Source organism: Hyla sarda, unplaced genomic scaffold (assembly GCF_029499605.1).
Source record: "Hyla sarda isolate aHylSar1 unplaced genomic scaffold, aHylSar1.hap1 scaffold_615, whole genome shotgun sequence".
Lineage (NCBI taxonomy): Eukaryota > Metazoa > Chordata > Amphibia > Anura > Hylidae > Hyla > Hyla sarda.
The window spans coordinates 29,032-52,561 of record NW_026610630.1 but is presented as its reverse complement, the minus strand read 5'-3'; the positions used below and the strand labels follow the sequence as shown (position 1 = coordinate 52,561).

The 23,530-nt window shown below is 46.0% G+C and overlaps 10 non-coding genes across 10 annotated transcripts; all 10 read left to right on the top strand.

The window, feature by feature from the left end:
- The first annotated feature begins 2,082 nt into the window (after positions 1–2,082).
- Positions 2,083–2,273, top strand: LOC130341251 (U2 spliceosomal RNA). The gene has a single exon (XR_008881223.1). It is a non-coding gene; the product is annotated as a U2 spliceosomal RNA (small nuclear RNA).
- A 2,084-nt stretch (positions 2,274–4,357) lies between these two features.
- Positions 4,358–4,548, top strand: LOC130341250 (U2 spliceosomal RNA). The gene has a single exon (XR_008881222.1). It is a non-coding gene; the product is annotated as a U2 spliceosomal RNA (small nuclear RNA).
- A 2,098-nt stretch (positions 4,549–6,646) lies between these two features.
- LOC130341249 (U2 spliceosomal RNA) lies at positions 6,647–6,837 on the top strand. The gene has a single exon (XR_008881221.1). It is a non-coding gene; the product is annotated as a U2 spliceosomal RNA (small nuclear RNA).
- Positions 6,838–8,919: 2,082 nt separating this feature from the next.
- Positions 8,920–9,110, top strand: LOC130341248 (U2 spliceosomal RNA). The gene has a single exon (XR_008881220.1). It is a non-coding gene; the product is annotated as a U2 spliceosomal RNA (small nuclear RNA).
- Positions 9,111–11,201: 2,091 nt separating this feature from the next.
- Positions 11,202–11,392, top strand: LOC130341245 (U2 spliceosomal RNA). The gene has a single exon (XR_008881218.1). It is a non-coding gene; the product is annotated as a U2 spliceosomal RNA (small nuclear RNA).
- Positions 11,393–13,485: 2,093 nt separating this feature from the next.
- LOC130341244 (U2 spliceosomal RNA) lies at positions 13,486–13,676 on the top strand. The gene has a single exon (XR_008881217.1). It is a non-coding gene; the product is annotated as a U2 spliceosomal RNA (small nuclear RNA).
- A 2,084-nt stretch (positions 13,677–15,760) lies between these two features.
- On the top strand, positions 15,761–15,951 carry LOC130341243 (U2 spliceosomal RNA). The gene has a single exon (XR_008881216.1). It is a non-coding gene; the product is annotated as a U2 spliceosomal RNA (small nuclear RNA).
- Positions 15,952–18,030: 2,079 nt separating this feature from the next.
- Positions 18,031–18,221, top strand: LOC130341242 (U2 spliceosomal RNA). The gene has a single exon (XR_008881215.1). It is a non-coding gene; the product is annotated as a U2 spliceosomal RNA (small nuclear RNA).
- A 2,093-nt stretch (positions 18,222–20,314) lies between these two features.
- On the top strand, positions 20,315–20,505 carry LOC130341241 (U2 spliceosomal RNA). The gene has a single exon (XR_008881214.1). It is a non-coding gene; the product is annotated as a U2 spliceosomal RNA (small nuclear RNA).
- Positions 20,506–22,605: 2,100 nt separating this feature from the next.
- LOC130341240 (U2 spliceosomal RNA) lies at positions 22,606–22,796 on the top strand. Its single transcript, XR_008881213.1, has one exon. It is a non-coding gene; the product is annotated as a U2 spliceosomal RNA (small nuclear RNA).
- Positions 22,797–23,530: the final 734 nt, after the last annotated feature.

Sequence of the window (23,530 nt, the reverse complement as noted above, 5' to 3'; positions counted from 1 at the left end):
CCTTACAGGGTTAAAAAGAAAGATTCCTACTTTCATTGCTACCTGCTTGCTGGCTAGCCAGCTAGCCAGCCCTGTGGGCCTTGCTGCTGCTGCAGCCAAAAAACAAAAGGTGGTGCTGCTTCTGCTGCTTCTGCTTCTGCTTGTGTCTGGCCGCTGTTGGAGCGTCCAGGCACAGGACTTCTGCTGCTGCTGACTAAATGGCCTCCTTAATTGGATCATTTGAGTAGCCAGCACACCTGTGCAGGTAGGGCATGACATGATAGGCAGCTGCCTTGATAGCGGGTGGGTGCTGAATGTTCCTAATTGACAAAATAAGATTAATGCTTATGAAGAAATATAAAATCTCATCCCTTCCCCAATATCGCGCCACACCCCTACCCCTTAATTCCCTGGTTGAACTTGATGGACATATGTCTTTTTTCGACCGTACTAACTATGTAACTATGTAACATAACATGGGGGGGGGGGTCTCCTGGCTGTTCACACAGGTGTGTCATTGCTGTACATTGACCATGCATTGCTTCTGTGGTATTGCAAAGGCAAAGACAAATGCTTCCAGCCATCCATTGCACTAATGGATTGGTCATCAGCTGGCTGTCTATGTCCCGCATCAATATAGACCAAAGTACAGAGGGTTAGGCTATGCTATTGTGCACCTACCTGATGCATCAGAAGGTGCGAGGCCCTTGCTAAATTCTGTGCACAGACTTTGAGATCTATACTTTAGACTGTATCTAAACCTGCTCCAACATGGACTGACATTCTGGCCTACTTTCAGCCGATGCGACTTGTCTGTCGCTGAACAGTCGCTTTTTATGTATTCAGCACCTATGTATAATGTTGTAAAAATGCTCTAGAAGCTAAAGTCGCAGAAATGTCACACATATTTGGCCTGCAACTTTCTGTGCGACAAATTCAGACAGGAAAAATCAGTATAAATCCTTAGAAAATTATCCCCCAGTGTCTCCATCTGCTGGCGGTATTGAATAAGCATTGCTGCACTGATGGGGTATGCATTAGACGAAAAAAAAGAAGAAAAAGAAGAATAATACGCCCAGAAAAGAGGCGAAAAGGAGAAAAACGTAAAAAAACGTGAAAAAAAAGTAAGAGGAAGAGAAGGGAAAAAAAGGTGGAAATGGGTTTAAAAGTGATTTCGGCGGAGAAATATATATATATATATATATATATATATATATATATATATATATACGCGCACACACACACATATATATAAACGTATTCTCCGTTGAGATATTGCAGCCGCTGCTGTGTCCAGGCCCAGGAGCCTTAGCACTGTGCTGTGATGTCACTCAATACCACTGACATCACTAGGTGTAAACAACATCTCTCCTTTGCTGTGTATGTGACTATGGAGCTGTTTGGTGATGTCGTCTATTATGGCCTTCATAGAAGCAACAGGAGATTGTTGCATCCATCTAGAACCCTCAGAACTACAGTGCTATGATGTCACTCACTTCCACAGGCCTTGCAGAGTGTAAACAACAACAACCCAGCTTTGTTGTGTATGTAACCATAGGGATTTGTGATGTCACCTAGAACCTTCACAGCAGCGACAGCTTTATGAGGAGCATCAGCACTGCTCTGCCTGAGCAGAACCATCACCGCCATAGGTTGTCAAATAACCCGGGTTTAACCCACACAGGTAAGTCCAATGGGGTGCAGGCATGTCCTCTATGCTTACAGCTTCCCGTGGGTGTTGGTTTGATACCGTTTGGGGACAGCCAAGGAGGCATCTGCAGGCAACAAAGGTAGGTGTGTGCTTGTGTGTGTGTTTCCTATGCAGATCCTAAGCCCAGTGTCACATGCAAGTAGGAGGAGTAAGAAGGGTTCCTGGCAAATCCGGGTTATGGATTGCATTTAAAAAGGCCCCGTGGGAGTGCAATGGGCCCCTGTCTTGCTGCTTAGCAATAATGGTATGGGTTTAGGTTCTGCTGTGTGTACTGGTGGTTGACTGCCCCCCAGCCCAGAGTGTGCATGGAAAATTGTCTGGCAGCCTCCCTGACAGCAAGCAGTGATAGTGCCCATGAAGGGCACCTTGTTGGGCCCGCCCCTTTCACGGTTATCGCTTCTCGGCCTTTTGGCTAAGATCAAGTGTAGTATCTGTTCTTATCAGTTTAATATCTGATACGTCCCCTATCTGGGGACCATATATTAAATGGATTTTTGAGAACGGGGGCCGATTTCGAAGCTTGCTTCCGTCGCCCTATGCATTGACCCGATATGGCAGTATCTTCGGGTACAGTGCACCACCCCCTTACAGGGTTAAAAAGAAAGATTCCTACTTTCATTGCTACCTGCTTGCTGGCTAGCCAGCTAGCCAGCCCTGTGGGCCTTGCTGCTGCTGCAGCCAAAAAACAAAAGGTGGTGCTGCTGCTGCTTCTGCTGCTTCTGCTTCTGCTTGTGTCTGGCCGCTGTTGGAGCGTCCAGGCACAGGACTTCTGCTGCTGCTGACTAAATGGCCTCCTTAATTGGATCATTTGAGTAGCCAGCACACCTGTGCAGGTAGGGCATGACATGATAGGCAGCTGCCTTGATAGCGGGTGGGTGCTGAATGTTCCTAATTGACAAAATAAGATTAATGCTTATGAAGAAATATAAAATCTCATCCCTTCCCCAATATCGCGCCACACCCCTACCCCTTAATTCCCTGGTTGAACTTGATGGACATATGTCTTTTTTCGACCGTACTAACTATGTAACTATGTAACATAACATGGGGGGGGGGGGGTCTCCTGGCTGTTCACACAGGTGTGTCATTGCTGTACATTGACCATGCATTGCTTCTGTGGTATTGCAAAGGCAAAGACAAATGCTTCCAGCCATCCATTGCACTAATGGATTGGTCATCAGCTGGCTGTCTATGTCCCGCATCAATATAGACCAAAGTACAGAGGGTTAGGCTATGCTATTGTGCACCTACCTGATGCATCAGAAGGTGCGAGGCCCTTGCTAAATTCTGTGCACAGACTTTGAGATCTATACTTTAGACTGTATCTAAACCTGCTCCAACATGGACTGACATTCTGGCCTACTTTCAGCCGATGCGACTTGTCTGTCGCTGAACAGTCGCTTTTTATGTATTCAGCACCTATGTATAATGTAAAAATGCTCTAGAAGCTAAAGTCGCAGAAATGTCACACATATTTGGCCTGCAACTTTCTGTGCGACAAATTCAGACAGGAAAAATCAGTATAAATCCTTAGAAAATTATCCCCCAGTGTCTCCATCTGCTGGCGGTATTGAATAAGCATTGCTGCACTGATGGGGTATGCATTAGACGAAAAAAAAGAAGAAAAAGAAGAATAATACGCCCAGAAAAGAGGCGAAAAGGAGAAAAACGTAAAAAAAACGTGAAAAAAAAGTAAGAGGAAGAGAAGGGAAAAAAAGGTGGAAATGGGTAAAAGTGATTTCGGCGGAGAAATATATATATATATATATATATATATATATATATATATATATACGCGCACACACACACATATATATAAACGTATTCTCCGTTGAGATATTGCAGCCGCTGCTGTGTCCAGGCCCAGGAGCCTTAGCACTGTGCTGTGATGTCACTCAATACCACTGACATCACTAGGTGTAAACAACATCTCTCCTTTGCTGTGTATGTGACTATGGAGCTGTTTGGTGATGTCGTCTATTATGGCCTTCATAGAAGCAACAGGAGATTGTTGCATCCATCTAGAACCCTCAGAACTACAGTGCTATGATGTCACTCACTTCCACAGGCCTTGCAGAGTGTAAACAACAACAACCCAGCTTTGTTGTGTATGTAACCATAGGGATTTGTGATGTCACCTAGAACCTTCACAGCAGCGACAGCTTTATGAGGAGCATCAGCACTGCTCTGCCTGAGCAGAACCATCACCGCCATAGGTTGTCAAATAACCCGGGTTTAACCCACACAGGTAAGTCCAATGGGGTGCAGGCATGTCCTCTATGCTTACAGCTTCCCGTGGGTGTTGGTTTGATACCGTTTGGGGACAGCCAAGGAGGCATCTGCAGGCAACAAAGGTAGGTGTGTGCTTGTGTGTGTGTTTCCTATGCAGATCCTAAGCCCAGTGTCACATGCAAGTAGGAGGAGTAAGAAGGGTTCCTGGCAAATCCGGGTTATGGATTGCATTTAAAAAGGCCCCGTGGGAGTGCAATGGGCCCCTGTCTTGCTGCTTAGCAATAATGGTATGGGTTTAGGTTCTGCTGTGTGTACTGGTGGTTGACTGCCCCCCAGCCCAGAGTGTGCATGGAAAATTGTCTGGCAGCCTCCCTGACAGCAAGCAGTGATAGTGCCCATGAAGGGCACCTTGTTGGGCCCGCCCCTTTCACGGTTATCGCTTCTCGGCCTTTTGGCTAAGATCAAGTGTAGTATCTGTTCTTATCAGTTTAATATCTGATACGTCCCCTATCTGGGGACCATATATTAAATGGATTTTTGAGAACGGGGGCCGATTTCGAAGCTTGCTTCCGTCGCCCTATGCATTGACCCGATATGGCAGTATCTTCGGGTACAGTGCACCACCCCCTTACAGGGTTAAAAAGAAAGATTCCTACTTTCATTGCTACCTGCTTGCTGGCTAGCCAGCTAGCCAGCCCTGTGGGCCTTGCTGCTGCTGCAGCCAAAAAACAAAAGGTGGTGCTGCTGCTGCTTCTGCTGCTTCTGCTTCTGCTTGTGTCTGGCCGCTGTTGGAGCGTCCAGGCACAGGACTTCTGCTGCTGCTGACTAAATGGCCTCCTTAATTGGATCATTTGAGTAGCCAGCACACCTGTGCAGGTAGGGCATGACATGATAGGCAGCTGCCTTGATAGCGGGTGGGTGCTGAATGTTCCTAATTGACAAAATAAGATTAATGCTTATGAAGAAATATAAAATCTCATCCCTTCCCCAATATCGCGCCACACCCCTACCCCTTAATTCCCTGGTTGAACTTGATGGACATATGTCTTTTTTCGACCGTACTAACTATGTAACTATGTAACATAACATGGGGGGGGGGGGTGGTCTCCTGGCTGTTCACACAGGTGTGTCATTGCTGTACATTGACCATGCATTGCTTCTGTGGTATTGCAAAGGCAAAGACAAATGCTTCCAGCCATCCATTGCACTAATGGATTGGTCATCAGCTGGCTGTCTATGTCCCGCATCAATATAGACCAAAGTACAGAGGGTTAGGCTATGCTATTGTGCACCTACCTGATGCATCAGAAGGTGCGAGGCCCTTGCTAAATTCTGTGCACAGACTTTGAGATCTATACTTTAGACTGTATCTAAACCTGCTCCAACATGGACTGACATTCTGGCCTACTTTCAGCCGATGCGACTTGTCTGTCGCTGAACAGTCGCTTTTTATGTATTCAGCACCTATGTATAATGTTGTAAAAATGCTCTAGAAGCTAAAGTCGCAGAAATGTCACACATATTTGGCCTGCAACTTTCTGTGCGACAAATTCAGACAGGAAAAATCAGTATAAATCCTTAGAAAATTATCCCCCAGTGTCTCCATCTGCTGGCGGTATTGAATAAGCATTGCTGCACTGATGGGGTATGCATTAGACGAAAAAAAAGAAGAAAAAGAAGAATAATACGCCCAGAAAAGAGGCGAAAAGGAGAAAAACGTAAAAAAACGTGAAAAAAAAGTAAGAGGAAGAGAAGGGAAAAAAAGGTGGAAATGGGTTTAAAAGTGATTTCGGCGGAGATATATATATATATATATATATATATATATACATATATATATATATATATATACGCGCACACACACACATATATATAAACGTATTCTCCGTTGAGATATTGCAGCCGCTGCTGTGTCCAGGCCCAGGAGCCTTAGCACTGTGCTGTGATGTCACTCAATACCACTGACATCACTAGGTGTAAACAACATCTCTCCTTTGCTGTGTATGTGACTATGGAGCTGTTTGGTGATGTCGTCTATTATGGCCTTCATAGAAGCAACAGGAGATTGTTGCATCCATCTAGAACCCTCAGAACTACAGTGCTATGATGTCACTCACTTCCACAGGCCTTGCAGAGTGTAAACAACAACAACCCAGCTTTGTTGTGTATGTAACCATAGGGATTTGTGATGTCACCTAGAACCTTCACAGCAGCGACAGCTTTATGAGGAGCATCAGCACTGCTCTGCCTGAGCAGAACCATCACCGCCATAGGTTGTCAAATAACCCGGGTTTAACCCACACAGGTAAGTCCAATGGGGTGCAGGCATGTCCTCTATGCTTACAGCTTCCCGTGGGTGTTGGTTTGATACCGTTTGGGGACAGCCAAGGAGGCATCTGCAGGCAACAAAGGTAGGTGTGTGCTTGTGTGTGTGTTTCCTATGCAGATCCTAAGCCCAGTGTCACATGCAAGTAGGAGGAGTAAGAAGGGTTCCTGGCAAATCCGGGTTATGGATTGCATTTAAAAAGGCCCCGTGGGAGTGCAATGGGCCCCTGTCTTGCTGCTTAGCAATAATGGTATGGGTTTAGGTTCTGCTGTGTGTACTGGTGGTTGACTGCCCCCCAGCCCAGAGTGTGCATGGAAAATTGTCTGGCAGCCTCCCTGACAGCAAGCAGTGATAGTGCCCATGAAGGGCACCTTGTTGGGCCCGCCCCTTTCACGGTTATCGCTTCTCGGCCTTTTGGCTAAGATCAAGTGTAGTATCTGTTCTTATCAGTTTAATATCTGATACGTCCCCTATCTGGGGACCATATATTAAATGGATTTTTGAGAACGGGGGCCGATTTCGAAGCTTGCTTCCGTCGCCCTATGCATTGACCCGATATGGCAGTATCTTCGGGTACAGTGCACCACCCCCTTACAGGGTTAAAAAGAAAGATTCCTACTTTCATTGCTACCTGCTTGCTGGCTAGCCAGCTAGCCAGCCCTGTGGGCCTTGCTGCTGCTGCAGCCAAGAAACAAAAGGTGGTGCTTCTGCTGCTTCTGCTTCTGCTTGTGTCTGGCTGCTGTTGGAGCGTCCAGGCACAGGACTTCTGCTGCTGCTGACTAAATGGCCTCCTTAATTGGATCATTTGAGTAGCCAGCACACCTCTGCAGGTAGGGCATGACATGATAGGCAGCTGCCTTGATAGCGGGTGGGTGCTGAATGTTCCTAATTGACAAAATAAGATTAATGCTTATGAAGAAATATAAAATCTCATCCCTTCCCCAATATCGCGCCACACCCCTACCCCTTAATTCCCTGGTTGAACTTGATGGACATATGTCTTTTTTCGACCGTACTAACTATATAACTATGTAACATAACATGGGGGGGGGGGGTCTCCTGGCTGTTCACACAGGTGTGTCATTGCTGTACATTGACCATGCATTGCTTCTGTGGTATTGCAAAGGCAAAGACAAATGCTTCCAGCCATCCATTGCACTAATGGATTGGTCATCAGCTGGCTGTCTATGTCCCGCATCAATATAGACCAAAGTACAGAGGGTTAGGCTATGCTATTGTGCACCTACCTGATGCATCAGAAGGTGCGAGGCCCTTGCTAAATTCTGTGCACAGACTTTGAGATCTATACTTTAGACTGTATCTAAACCTGCTCCAACATGGACTGACATTCTGGCCTACTTTCAGCCGATGCGACTTGTCTGTCGCTGAACAGTCGCTTTTTATGTATTCAGCACCTATGTATAATGTTGTAAAAATGCTCTAGAAGCTAAAGTCGCAGAAATGTCACACATATTTGGCCTGCAACTTTCTGTGCGACAAATTCAGACAGGAAAGAAAAATCAGTATAAATCCTTAGAAAATTATCCCCCAGTGTCTCCATCTGCTGGCGGTATTGAATAAGCATTGCTGCACTGATGGGGTATGCATTAGACGAAAAAAAAGAAGAAAAAGAAGAATAATACGCCCAGAAAAGAGGCGAAAAGGAGAAAAACGTAAAAAAACGTGAAAAAAAAGTAAGAGGAAGAGAAGGGAAAAAAAGGTGGAAATGGGTTTAAAAGTGATTTCGGCGGAGAAATATATATATATATATATATATATATATATATATATATATATATACGCACACACACACATATATATAAACGTATTCTCCGTTGAGATATTGCAGCCGCTGCTGTGTCCAGGCCCAGGAGCCTTAGCACTGTGCTGTGATGTCACTCAATACCACTGACATCACTAGGTGTAAACAACATCTCTCCTTTGCTGTGTATGTGACTATGGAGCTGTTTGGTGATGTCGTCTATTATGGCCTTCATAGAAGCAACAGGAGATTGTTGCATCCATCTAGAACCCTCAGAACTACAGTGCTATGATGTCACTCACTTCCACAGGCCTTGCAGAGTGTAAACAACAACAACCCAGCTTTGTTGTGTATGTAACCATAGGGATTTGTGATGTCACCTAGAACCTTCACAGCAGCGACAGCTTTATGAGGAGCATCAGCACTGCTCTGCCTGAGCAGAACCATCACCGCCATAGGTTGTCAAATAACCCGGGTTTAACCCACACAGGTAAGTCCAATGGGGTGCAGGCATGTCCTCTATGCTTACAGCTTCCCGTGGGTGTTGGTTTGATACCGTTTGGGGACAGCCAAGGAGGCATCTGCAGGCAACAAAGGTAGGTGTGTGCTTGTGTGTGTGTTTCCTATGCAGATCCTAAGCCCAGTGTCACATGCAAGTAGGAGGAGTAAGAAGGGTTCCTGGCAAATCCGGGTTATGGATTGCATTTAAAAAGGCCCCGTGGGAGTGCAATGGGCCCCTGTCTTGCTGCTTAGCAATAATGGTATGGGTTTAGGTTCTGCTGTGTGTACTGGTGGTTGACTGCCCCCCAGCCCAGAGTGTGCATGGAAAATTGTCTGGCAGCCTCCCTGACAGCAAGCAGTGATAGTGCCCATGAAGGGCACCTTGTTGGGCCCGCCCCTTTCACGGTTATCGCTTCTCGGCCTTTTGGCTAAGATCAAGTGTAGTATCTGTTCTTATCAGTTTAATATCTGATACGTCCCCTATCTGGGGACCATATATTAAATGGATTTTTGAGAACGGGGGCCGATTTCGAAGCTTGCTTCCGTCGCCCTATGCATTGACCCGATATGGCAGTATCTTCGGGTACAGTGCACCACCCCCTTACAGGGTTAAAAAGAAAGATTCCTACTTTCATTGCTACCTGCTTGCTGGCTAGCCAGCTAGCCAGCCCTGTGGGCCTTGCTGCTGCTGCAGCCAAAAAACAAAAGGTGGTGCTGCTGCTGCTTCTGCTGCTTCTGCTTCTGCTTGTGTCTGGCCGCTGTTGGAGCGTCCAGGCACAGGACTTCTGCTGCTGCTGACTAAATGGCCTCCTTAATTGGATCATTTGAGTAGCCAGCACACCTGTGCAGGTAGGGCATGACATGATAGGCAGCTGCCTTGATAGCGGGTGGGTGCTGAATGTTCCTAATTGACAAAATAAGATTAATGCTTATGAAGAAATATAAAATCTCATCCCTTCCCCAATATCGCGCCACACCCCTACCCCTTAATTCCCTGGTTGAACTTGATGGACATATGTCTTTTTTCGACCGTACTAACTATGTAACTATGTAACATAACATGGGGGGGGGGGGGGTCTCCTGGCTGTTCACACAGGTGTGTCATTGCTGTACATTGACCATGCATTGCTTCTGTGGTATTGCAAAGGCAAAGACAAATGCTTCCAGCCATCCATTGCACTAATGGATTGGTCATCAGCTGGCTGTCTATGTCCCGCATCAATATAGACCAAAGTACAGAGGGTTAGGCTATGCTATTGTGCACCTACCTGATGCATCAGAAGGTGCGAGGCCCTTGCTAAATTCTGTGCACAGACTTTGAGATCTATACTTTAGACTGTATCTAAACCTGCTCCAACATGGACTGACATTCTGGCCTACTTTCAGCCGATGCGACTTGTCTGTCGCTGAACAGTCGCTTTTTATGTATTCAGCACCTATGTATAATGTTGTAAAAATGCTCTAGAAGCTAAAGTCGCAGAAATGTCACACATATTTGGCCTGCAACTTTCTGTGCGACAAATTCAGACAGGAAAAATCAGTATAAATCCTTAGAAAATTATCCCCCAGTGTCTCCATCTGCTGGCGGTATTGAATAAGCATTGCTGCACTGATGGGGTATGCATTAGACGAAAAAAAAGAAGAAAAAGAAGAATAATACGCCCAGAAAAGAGGCGAAAAGGAGAAAAACGTAAAAAAACGTGAAAAAAAAGTAAGAGGAAGAGAAGGGAAAAAAAGGTGGAAATGGGTTTAAAAGTGATTTCGGCGGAGAAATATATATATATATATATATATATATATATATATATATATATATACGCGCACACACACACATATATATAAACGTATTCTCCGTTGAGATATTGCAGCCGCTGCTGTGTCCAGGCCCAGGAGCCTTAGCACTGTGCTGTGATGTCACTCAATACCACTGACATCACTAGGTGTAAACAACATCTCTCCTTTGCTGTGTATGTGACTATGGAGCTGTTTGGTGATGTCGTCTATTATGGCCTTCATAGAAGCAACAGGAGATTGTTGCATCCATCTAGAACCCTCAGAACTACAGTGCTATGATGTCACTCACTTCCACAGGCCTTGCAGAGTGTAAACAACAACAACCCAGCTTTGTTGTGTATGTAACCATAGGGATTTGTGATGTCACCTAGAACCTTCACAGCAGCGACAGCTTTATGAGGAGCATCAGCACTGCTCTGCCTGAGCAGAACCATCACCGCCATAGGTTGTCAAATAACCCGGGTTTAACCCACACAGGTAAGTCCAATGGGGTGCAGGCATGTCCTCTATGCTTACAGCTTCCCGTGGGTGTTGGTTTGATACCGTTTGGGGACAGCCAAGGAGGCATCTGCAGGCAACAAAGGTAGGTGTGTGCTTGTGTGTGTGTTTCCTATGCAGATCCTAAGCCCAGTGTCACATGCAAGTAGGAGGAGTAAGAAGGGTTCCTGGCAAATCCGGGTTATGGATTGCATTTAAAAAGGCCCCGTGGGAGTGTAATGGGCCCCTGTCTTGCTGCTTAGCAATAATGGTATGGGTTTAGGTTCTGCTGTGTGTACTGGTGGTTGACTGCCCCCCAGCCCAGAGTGTGCATGGAAAATTGTCTGGCAGCCTCCCTGACAGCAAGCAGTGATAGTGCCCATGAAGGGCACCTTGTTGGGCCCGCCCCTTTCACGGTTATCGCTTCTCGGCCTTTTGGCTAAGATCAAGTGTAGTATCTGTTCTTATCAGTTTAATATCTGATACGTCCCCTATCTGGGGACCATATATTAAATGGATTTTTGAGAACGGGGGCCGATTTCGAAGCTTGCTTCCGTCGCCCTATGCATTGACCCGATATGGCAGTATCTTCGGGTACAGTGCACCACCCCCTTACAGGGTTAAAAAGAAAGATTCCTACTTTCATTGCTACCTGCTTGCTGGCTAGCCAGCTAGCCAGCCCTGTGGGCCTTGCTGCTGCTGCAGCCAAAAAACAAAAGGTGGTGCTGCTGCTGCTTCTGCTGCTTCTGCTTCTGCTTGTGTCTGGCCGCTGTTGGAGCGTCCAGGCACAGGACTTCTGCTGCTGCTGACTAAATGGCCTCCTTAATTGGATCATTTGAGTAGCCAGCACACCTGTGCAGGTAGGGCATGACATGATAGGCAGCTGCCTTGATAGCGGGTGGGTGCTGAATGTTCCTAATTGACAAAATAAGATTAATGCTTATGAAGAAATATAAAATCTCATCCCTTCCCCAATATCGCGCCACACCCCTACCCCTTAATTCCCTGGTTGAACTTGATGGACATATGTCTTTTTTCGACCGTACTAACTATGTAACTATGTAACATAACATGGGGGGGGGGGGGGTCTCCTGGCTGTTCACACAGGTGTGTCATTGCTGTACATTGACCATGCATTGCTTCTGTGGTATTGCAAAGGCAAAGACAAATGCTTCCAGCCATCCATTGCACTAATGGATTGGTCATCAGCTGGCTGTCTATGTCCCGCATCAATATAGACCAAAGTACAGAGGGTTAGGCTATGCTATTGTGCACCTACCTGATGCATCAGAAGGTGCGAGGCCCTTGCTAAATTCTGTGCACAGACTTTGAGATCTATACTTTAGACTGTATCTAAACCTGCTCCAACATGGACTGACATTCTGGCCTACTTTCAGCCGATGCGACTTGTCTGTCGCTGAACAGTCGCTTTTTATGTATTCAGCACCTATGTATAATGTAAAAATGCTCTAGAAGCTAAAGTCGCAGAAATGTCACACATATTTGGCCTGCAACTTTCTGTGCGACAAATTCAGACAGGAAAAATCAGTATAAATCCTTAGAAAATTATCCCCCAGTGTCTCCATCTGCTGGCGGTATTGAATAAGCATTGCTGCACTGATGGGGTATGCATTAGACGAAAAAAAAGAAGAAAAAGAAGAATAATACGCCCAGAAAAGAGGCGAAAAGGAGAAAAACGTAAAAAAAACGTGAAAAAAAAGTAAGAGGAAGAGAAGGGAAAAAAAGGTGGAAATGGGTTTAAAAGTGATTTCGGCGGAGAAATATATATATATATATATATATATATATATATATATATATATATATATACGCGCACACACACACATATATATAAACGTATTCTCCGTTGAGATATTGCAGCCGCTGCTGTGTCCAGGCCCAGGAGCCTTAGCACTGTGCTGTGATGTCACTCAATACCACTGACATCACTAGGTGTAAACAACATCTCTCCTTTGCTGTGTATGTGACTATGGAGCTGTTTGGTGATGTCGTCTATTATGGCCTTCATAGAAGCAACAGGAGATTGTTGCATCCATCTAGAACCCTCAGAACTACAGTGCTATGATGTCACTCACTTCCACAGGCCTTGCAGAGTGTAAACAACAACAACCCAGCTTTGTTGTGTATGTAACCATAGGGATTTGTGATGTCACCTAGAACCTTCACAGCAGCGACAGCTTTATGAGGAGCATCAGCACTGCTCTGCCTGAGCAGAACCATCACCGCCATAGGTTGTCAAATAACCCGGGTTTAACCCACACAGGTAAGTCCAATGGGGTGCAGGCATGTCCTCTATGCTTACAGCTTCCCGTGGGTGTTGGTTTGATACCGTTTGGGGACAGCCAAGGAGGCATCTGCAGGCAACAAAGGTAGGTGTGTGCTTGTGTGTGTGTTTCCTATGCAGATCCTAAGCCCAGTGTCACATGCAAGTAGGAGGAGTAAGAAGGGTTCCTGGCAAATCCGGGTTATGGATTGCATTTAAAAAGGCCCCGTGGGAGTGCAATGGGCCCCTGTCTTGCTGCTTAGCAATAATGGTATGGGTTTAGGTTCTGCTGTGTGTACTGGTGGTTGACTGCCCCCCAGCCCAGAGTGTGCATGGAAAATTGTCTGGCAGCCTCCCTGACAGCAAGCAGTGATAGTGCCCATGAAGGGCACCTTGTTGGGCCCGCCCCTTTCACGGTTATCGCTTCTCGGCCTTTTGGCTAAGATCAAGTGTAGTATCTGTTCTTATCAGTTTAATATCTGATACGTCCCCTATCTGGGGACCATATATTAAATGGATTTTTGAGAACGGGGGCCGATTTCGAAGCTTGCTTCCGTCGCCCTATGCATTGACCCGATATGGCAGTATCTTCGGGTACAGTGCACCACCCCCTTACAGGGTTAAAAAGAAAGATTCCTACTTTCATTGCTACCTGCTTGCTGGCTAGCCAGCTAGCCAGCCCTGTGGGCCTTGCTGCTGCTGCAGCCAAAAAACAAAAGGTGGTGCTGCTGCTGCTTCTGCTGCTTCTGCTTCTGCTTGTGTCTGGCCGCTGTTGGAGCGTCCAGGCACAGGACTTCTGCTGCTGCTGACTAAATGGCCTCCTTAATTGGATCATTTGAGTAGCCAGCACACCTGTGCAGGTAGGGCATGACATGATAGGCAGCTGCCTTGATAGCGGGTGGGTGCTGAATGTTCCTAATTGACAAAATAAGATTAATGCTTATGAAGAAATATAAAATCTCATCCCTTCCCCAATATCGCGCCACACCCCTACCCCTTAATTCCCTGGTTGAACTTGATGGACATATGTCTTTTTTCGACCGTACTAACTATGTAACTATGTAACATAACATGGGGGGGGGTCTCCTGGCTGTTCACACAGGTGTGTCATTGCTGTACATTGACCATGCATTGCTTCTGTGGTATTGCAAAGGCAAAGACAAATGCTTCCAGCCATCCATTGCACTAATGGATTGGTCATCAGCTGGCTGTCTATGTCCCGCATCAATATAGACCAAAGTACAGAGGGTTAGGCTATGCTATTGTGCACCTACCTGATGCATCAGAAGGTGCGAGGCCCTTGCTAAATTCTGTGCACAGACTTTGAGATCTATACTTTAGACTGTATCTAAACCTGCTCCAACATGGACTGACATTCTGGCCTACTTTCAGCCGATGCGACTTGTCTGTCGCTGAACAGTCGCTTTTTATGTATTCAGCACCTATGTATAATGTTGTAAAAATGCTCTAGAAGCTAAAGTCGCAGAAATGTCACACATATTTGGCCTGCAACTTTCTGTGCGACAAATTCAGACAGGAAAAATCAGTATAAATCCTTAGAAAATTATCCCCCAGTGTCTCCATCTGCTGGCGGTATTGAATAAGCATTGCTGCACTGATGGGGTATGCATTAGACGAAAAGAAAGAAGAAAAAGAAGAATAATACGCCCAGAAAAGAGGCGAAAAGGAGAAAAACGTAAAAAAACGTGAAAAAAAAGTAAGAGGAAGAGAAGGGAAAAAAAGGTGGAAATGGGTTTAAAAGTGATTTCGGCGGAGAAATATATATATATATATATATATATATATATATATATATATATACGCGCACACACACACATATATATAAACGTATTCTCCGTTGAGATATTGCAGCCGCTGCTGTGTCCAGGCCCAGGAGCCTTAGCACTGTGCTGTGATGTCACTCAATACCACTGACATCACTAGGTGTAAACAACATCTCTCCTTTGCTGTGTATGTGACTATGGAGCTGTTTGGTGATGTCGTCTATTATGGCCTTCATAGAAGCAACAGGAGATTGTTGCATCCATCTAGAACCCTCAGAACTACAGTGCTATGATGTCACTCACTTCCACAGGCCTTGCAGAGTGTAAACAACAACAACCCAGCTTTGTTGTGTATGTAACCATAGGGATTTGTGATGTCACCTAGAACCTTCACAGCAGCGACAGCTTTATGAGGAGCATCAGCACTGCTCTGCCTGAGCAGAACCATCACCGCCATAGGTTGTCAAATAACCCGGGTTTAACCCACACAGGTAAGTCCAATGGGGTGCAGGCATGTCCTCTATGCTTACAGCTTCCCGTGGGTGTTGGTTTGATACCGTTTGGGGACAGCCAAGGAGGCATCTGCAGGCAACAAAGGTAGGTGTGTGCTTGTGTGTGTGTTTCCTATGCAGATCCTAAGCCCAGTGTCACATGCAAGTAGGAGGAGTAAGAAGGGTTCCTGGCAAATCCGGGTTATGGATTGCATTTAAAAAGGCCCCGTGGGAGTGCAATGGGCCCCTGTCTTGCTGCTTAGCAATAATGGTATGGGTTTAGGTTCTGCTGTGTGTACTGGTGGTTGACTGCCCCCCAGCCCAGAGTGTGCATGGAAAATTGTCTGGCAGCCTCCCTGACAGCAAGCAGTGATAGTGCCCATGAAGGGCACCTTGTTGGGCCCGCCCCTTTCACGGTTATCGCTTCTCGGCCTTTTGGCTAAGATCAAGTGTAGTATCTGTTCTTATCAGTTTAATATCTGATACGTCCCCTATCTGGGGACCATATATTAAATGGATTTTTGAGAACGGGGGCCGATTTCGAAGCTTGCTTCCGTCGCCCTATGCATTGACCCGATATGGCAGTATCTTCGGGTACAGTGCACCACCCCCTTACAGGGTTAAAAAGAAAGATTCCTACTTTCATTGATACCTGCTTGCTGGCTAGCCAGCTAGCCAGCCCTGTGGGCCTTGCTGCTGCTGCAGCCAAGAAACAAAAGGTGGTGCTTCTGCTGCTTCTGCTTCTGCTTGTGTCTGGCTGCTGTTGGAGCGTCCAGGCACAGGACTTCTGCTGCTGCTGACTAAATGGCCTCCTTAATTGGATCATTTGAGTAGCCAGCACACCTGTGCAGGTAGGGCATTACATGATAGGCAGCTGCCTTGATAGCGGGTGGGTGCTGAATGTTCCTAATTGACAAAATAAGATTAATGCTTATGAAGAAATATAAAATCTCATCCCTTCCCCAATATCGCGCCACACCCCTACCCCTTAATTCCCTGGTTGAACTTGATGGACATATGTCTTTTTTCGACCGTACTAACTATATAACTATGTAACATAACATGGGGGGGGGGGGGTCTCCTGGCTGTTCACACAGGTGTGTCATTGCTGTACATTGACCATGCATTGCTTCTGTGGTATTGCAAAGGCAAAGACAAATGCTTCCAGCCATCCATTGCACTAATGGATTGGTCATCAGCTGGCTGTCTATGTCCCGCATCAATATAGACCAAAGTACAGAGGGTTAGGCTATGCTATTGTGCACCTACCTGATGCATCAGAAGGTGCGAGGCCCTTGCTAAATTCTGTGCACAGACTTTGAGATCTATACTTTAGACTGTATCTAAACCTGCTCCAACATGGACTGACATTCTGGCCTACTTTCAGCCGATGCGACTTGTCTGTCGCTGAACAGTCGCTTTTTATGTATTCAGCACCTATGTATAATGTTGTAAAAATGCTCTAGAAGCTAAAGTCGCAGAAATGTCACACATATTTGGCCTGCAACTTTCTGTGCGACAAATTCAGACAGGAAAAATCAGTATAAATCCTTAGAAAATTATCCCCCAGTGTCTCCATCTGCTGGCGGTATTGAATAAGCATTGCTGCACTGATGGGGTATGCATTAGACGAAAAAAAAGAAGAAAAAGAAGAATAATACGCCCAGAAAAGAGGCGAAAAGGAGAAAAACGTAAAAAAACGTGAAAAAAAAGTAAGAGGAAGAGAAGGGAAAAAAAGGTGGAAATGGGTTTAAAAGTGATTTCGGCGGAGAAATATATATATATATATATATATATATATATATATATATATATACGCGCACACACACACATATATATAAACGTATTCTCCGTTGAGATATTGCAGCCGCTGCTGTGTCCAGGCCCAGGAGCCTTAGCACTGTGCTGTGATGTCACTCAATACCACTGACATCACTAGGTGTAAACAACATCTCTCCTTTGCTGTGTATGTGACTATGGAGCTGTTTGGTGATGTCGTCTATTATGGCCTTCATAGAAGCAACAGGAGATTGTTGCATCCATCTAGAACCCTCAGAACTACAGTGCTATGATGTCACTCACTTCCACAGGCCTTGCAGAGTGTAAACAACAACAACCCAGCTTTGTTGTGTATGTAACCATAGGGATTTGTGATGTCACCTAGAACCTTCACAGCAGCGACAGCTTTATGAGGAGCATCAGCACTGCTCTGCCTGAGCAGAACCATCACCGCCATAGGTTGTCAAATAACCCGGGTTTAACCCACACAGGTAAGTCCAATGGGGTGCAGGCATGTCCTCTATGCTTACAGCTTCCCGTGGGTGTTGGTTTGATACCGTTTGGGGACAGCCAAGGAGGCATCTGCAGGCAACAAAGGTAGGTGTGTGCTTGTGTGTGTGTTTCCTATGCAGATCCTAAGCCCAGTGTCACATGCAAGTAGGAGGAGTAAGAAGGGTTCCTGGCAAATCCGGGTTATGGATTGCATTTAAAAAGGCCCCGTGGGAGTGCAATGGGCCCCTGTCTTGCTGCTTAGCAATAATGGTATGGGTTTAGGTTCTGCTGTGTGTACTGGTGGTTGACTGCCCCCCAGCCCAGAGTGTGCATGGAAAATTGTCTGGCAGCCTCCCTGACAGCAAGCAGTGATAGTGCCCATGAAGGGCACCTTGTTGGGCCCGCCCCTTTCACGGTTATCGCTTCTCGGCCTTTTGGCTAAGATCAAGTGTAGTATCTGTTCTTATCAGTTTAATATCTGATACGTCCCCTATCTGGGGACCATATATTAAATGGATTTTTGAGAACGGGGGCCGATTTCGAAGCTTGCTTCCGTCGCCCTATGCATTGACCCGATATGGCAGTATCTTCGGGTACAGTGCACCACCCCCTTACAGGGTTAAAAAGAAAGATTCCTACTTTCATTGATACCTGCTTGCTGGCTAGCCAGCTAGCCAGCCCTGTGGGCCTTGCTGCTGCTGCAGCCAAGAAACAAAAGGTGGTGCTTCTGCTGCTTCTGCTTCTGCTTGTGTCTGGCTGCTGTTGGAGCGTCCAGGCACAGGACTTCTGCTGCTGCTGACTAAATGGCCTCCTTAATTGGATCATTTGAGTAGCCAGCACACCTGTGCAGGTAGGGCATTACATGATAGGCAGCTGCCTTGATAGCGGGTGGGTGCTGAATGTTCCTAATTGACAAAATAAGATTAATGCTTATGAAGAAATATAAAATCTCATCCCTTCCCCAATATCGCGCCACACCCCTACCCCTTAATTCCCTGGTTGAACTTGATGGACATATGTCTTTTTTCGACCGTACTAACTATATAACTATGTAACATAACATGGGGGGGGGGGGGGGTCTCCTGGCTGTTCACACAGGTGTGTCATTGCTGTACATTGACCATGCATTGCTTCTGTGGTATTGCAAAGGCAAAGACAAATGCTTCCAGCCATCCATTGCACTAATGGATTGGTCATCAGCTGGCTGTCTATGTCCCGCATCAATATAGACCAAAGTACAGAGGGTTAGGCTATGCTATTGTGCACCTACCTGATGCATCAGAAGGTGCGAGGCCCTTGCTAAATTCTGTGCACAGACTTTGAGATCTATACTTTAGACTGTATCTAAACCTGCTCCAACATGGACTGACATTCTGGCCTACTTTCAGCCGATGCGACTTGTCTGTCGCTGAACAGTCGCTTTTTATGTATTCAGCACCTATGTATAATGTTGTAAAAATGCTCTAGAAGCTAAAGTCGCAGAAATGTCACACATATTTGGCCTGCAACTTTCTGTGCGACAAATTCAGACAGGAAAAATCAGTATAAATCCTTAGAAAATTATCCCCCAGTGTCTCCATCTGCTGGCGGTATTGAATAAGCATTGCTGCACTGATGGGGTATGCATTAGACGAAAAAAAAGAAGAAAAAGAAGAATAATACGCCCAGAAAAGAGGCGAAAAGGAGAAAAACGTAAAAAAACGTGAAAAAAAAGTAAGAGGAAGAGAAGGGAAAAAAAGGTGGAAATGGGTTTAAAAGTGATTTCGGCGGAGAAATATATATATATATATATATATATATATATATATATATATATATATATATATATACGCGCACACACACACATATATATAAACGTATTCTCCGTTGAGATATTGCAGCCGCTGCTGTGTCCAGGCCCAGGAGCCTTAGCACTGTGCTGTGATGTCACTCAATACCACTGACATCACTAGGTGTAAACAACATCTCTCCTTTGCTGTGTATGTGACTATGGAGCTGTTTGGTGATGTCGTCTATTATGGCCTTCATAGAAGCAACAGGAGATTGTTGCATCCATCTAGAACCCTCAGAACTACAGTGCTATGATGTCACTCACTTCCACAGGCCTTGCAGAGTGTAAACAACAACAACCCAGCTTTGTTGTGTATGTAACCATAGGGATTTGTGATGTCACCTAGAACCTTCACAGCAGCGACAGCTTTATGAGGAGCATCAGCACTGCTCTGCCTGAGCAGAACCATCACCGCCATAGGTTGTCAAATAACCCGGGTTTAACCCACACAGGTAAGTCCAATGGGGTGCAGGCATGTCCTCTATGCTTACAGCTTCCCGTGGGTGTTGGTTTGATACCGTTTGGGGACAGCCAAGGAGGCATCTGCAGGCAACAAAGGTAGGTGTGTGCTTGTGTGTGTGTTTCCTATGCAGATCCTAAGCCCAGTGTCACATGCAAGTAGGAGGAGTAAGAAGGGTTCCTGGCAAATCCGGGTTATAGATTGCATTTAAAAAGGCCCCGTGGGAGTGCAATGGGCCCCTGTCTTGCTGCTTAGCAATAATGGTATGGGTTTAGGTTCTGCTGTGTGTACTGGTGGTTGACTGCCCCCCAGCCCAGAGTGTGCATGGAAAATTGTCTGGCAGCCTCCCTGACAGCAAGCAGTGATAGTGCCCATGAAGGGCACCTTGTTGGGCCCGCCCCTTTCACGGTTATCGCTTCTCGGCCTTTTGGCTAAGATCAAGTGTAGTATCTGTTCTTATCAGTTTAATATCTGATACGTCCCCTATCTGGGGACCATATATTAAATGGATTTTTGAGAACGGGGGCCGATTTCGAAGCTTGCTTCCGTCGCCCTATGCATTGACCCGATATGGCAGTATCTTCGGGTACAGTGCACCACCCCCTTACAGGGTTAAAAAGAAAGATTCCTACTTTCATTGCTACCTGCTTGCTGGCTAGCCAGCTAGCCAGCCCTGTGGGCCTTGCTGCTGCTGCAGCCAAAAAACAAAAGGTGGTGCTGCTGCTGCTTCTGCTGCTTCTGCTTCTGCTTGTGTCTGGCCGCTGTTGGAGCGTCCAGGCACAGGACTTCTGCTGCTGCTGACTAAATGGCCTCCTTAATTGGATCATTTGAGTAGCCAGCACACCTGTGCAGGTAGGGCATGACATGATAGGCAGCTGCCTTGATAGCGGGTGGGTGCTGAATGTTCCTAATTGACAAAATAAGATTAATGCTTATGAAGAAATATAAAATCTCATCCCTTCCCCAATATCGCGCCACACCCCTACCCCTTAATTCCCTGGTTGAACTTGATGGACATATGTCTTTTTTCGACCGTACTAACTATGTAACTATGTAACATAACATGGGGGGGGGGGGGGGGGGTCTCCTGGCTGTTCACACAGGTGTGTCATTGCTGTACATTGACCATGCATTGCTTCTGTGGTATTGCAAAGGCAAAGACAAATTCTTCCAGCCATCCATTGCACTAATGGATTGGTCATCAGCTGGCTGTCTATGTCCCGCATCAATATAGACCAAAGTACAGAGGGTTAGGCTATGCTATTGTGCACCTACCTGATGCATCAGAAGGTGCGAGGCCCTTGCTAAATTCTGTGCACAGACTTTGAGATCTATACTTTAGACTGTATCTAAACCTGCTCCAACATGGACTGACATTCTGGCCTACTTTCAGCCGATGCGACTTGTCTGTCGCTGAACAGTCGCTTTTTATGTATTCAGCACCTATGTATAATGTTGTAAAAATGCTCTAGAAGCTAAAGTCGCAGAAATGTCACACATATTTGGCCTGCAACTTTCTGTGCGACAAATTCAGACAGGAAAAATCTGTATAAATCCTTAGAAAATTATCCCCCAGTGTCTCCATCTGCTGGCGGTATTGAATAAGCATTGCTGCACTGATGGGGTATGCATTAGACGAAAAAAAAGAAGAAAAAGAAGAATAATACGCCCAGAAAAGAGGCGAAAAGGAGAAAAACGTAAAAAAAACGTGAAAAAAAAGTAAGAGGAAGAGAAGGGAAAAAAAGGTGGAAATGGGTTTAAAAGTGATTTCGGCGGAGAAATATATATATATATATATATATATATATATATATATATATATATATATACGCGCACACACACACATATATATAAACGTATTCTCCGTTGAGATATTGCAGCCGCTGCTGTGTCCAGGCCCAGGAGCCTTAGCACTGTGCTGTGATGTCACTCAATACCACTGACATCACTAGGTGTAAACAACATCTCTCTTTTGCTGTGTATGTGACTATGGAGCTGTTTGGTGATGTCGTCTATTATGGCCTTCATAGAAGCAACAGGAGATTGTTGCATCCATCTAGAACCCTCAGAACTACAGTGCTATGATGTCACTCACTTCCACAGGCCTTGCAGAGTGTAAACAACAACAACCCAGCTTTGTTGTGTATGTAACCATAGGGATTTGTGATGTCACCTAGAACCTTCACAGCAGCGACAGCTTTATGAGGAGCATCAGCACTGCTCTGCCTGAGCAGAACCATCACCGCCATAGGTTGTCAAATAACCCGGGTTTAACCCACACAGGTAAGTCCAATGGGGTGCAGGCATGTCCTCTATGCTTACAGCTTCCCGTGGGTGTTGGTTTGATACCGTTTGGGGACAGCCAAGGAGGCATCTGCAGGCAACAAAGGTAGGTGTGTGCTTGTGTGTGTGTTTCCTATGCAGATCCTAAGCCCAGTGTCACATGCAAGTAGGAGGAGTAAGAAGGGTTCCTGGCAAATCCGGGTTATGGATTGCATTTAAAAAGGCCCCGTGGGAGTGCAATGGGCCCCTGTCTTGCTGCTTAGCAATAATGGTATGGGTTTAGGTTCTGCTGTGTGTACTGGTGGTTGACTGCCCCCCAGCCCAGAGTGTGCATGGAAAATTGTCTGGCAGCCTCCCTGACAGCAAGCAGTGATAGTGCCCATGAAGGGCACCTTGTTGGGCCCGCCCCTTTCACGGTTATCGCTTCTCGGCCTTTTGGCTAAGATCAAGTGTAGTATCTGTTCTTATCAGTTTAATATCTGATACGTCCCCTATCTGGGGACCATATATTAAATGGATTTTTGAGAACGGGGGCCGATTTCGAAGCTTGCTTCCGTCGCCCTATGCATTGACCCGATATGGCAGTATCTTCGGGTACAGTGCACCACCCCCTTACAGGGTTAAAAAGAAAGATTCCTACTTTCATTGCTACCTGCTTGCTGGCTAGCCAGCTAGCCAGCCCTGTGGGCCTTGCTGCTGCTGCAGCCAAAAAACAAAAGGTGGTGCTGCTGCTGCTTCTGCTGCTTCTGCTTCTGCTTGTGTCTGGCCGCTGTTGGAGCGTCCAGGCACAGGACTTCTGCTGCTGCTGACTAAATGGCCTCCTTAATTGGATCATTTGAGTAGCCAGCACACCTGTGCAGGTAGGGCATGACATGATAGGCAGCTGCCTTGATAGCGGGTGGGTGCTGAATGTTCCTAATTGACAAAATAAGATTAATGCTTATGAAGAAATATAAAATCTCATCCCTTCCCCAATATCGCGCCACACCCCTACCCCTTAATTCCCTGGTTGAACTTGATGGACATATGTCTTTTTTCGACCGTACTAACTATGTAACTATGTAACATAACATGGGGGGGGGGGGGGTCTCCTGGCTGTTCACACAGGTGTGTCATTGCTGTACATTGACCATGCATTGCTTCTGTGGTATTGCAAAGGCAAAGACAAATGCTTCCAGCCATCCATTGCACTAATGGATTGGTCATCAGCTGGCTGTCTATGTCCCGCATCAATATAGACCAAAGTACAGAGGGTTAGGCTATGCTATTGTGCACCTACCTGATGCATCAGAAGGTGCGAGGCCCTTGCTAAATTCTGTGCACAGACTTTGAGATCTATACTTT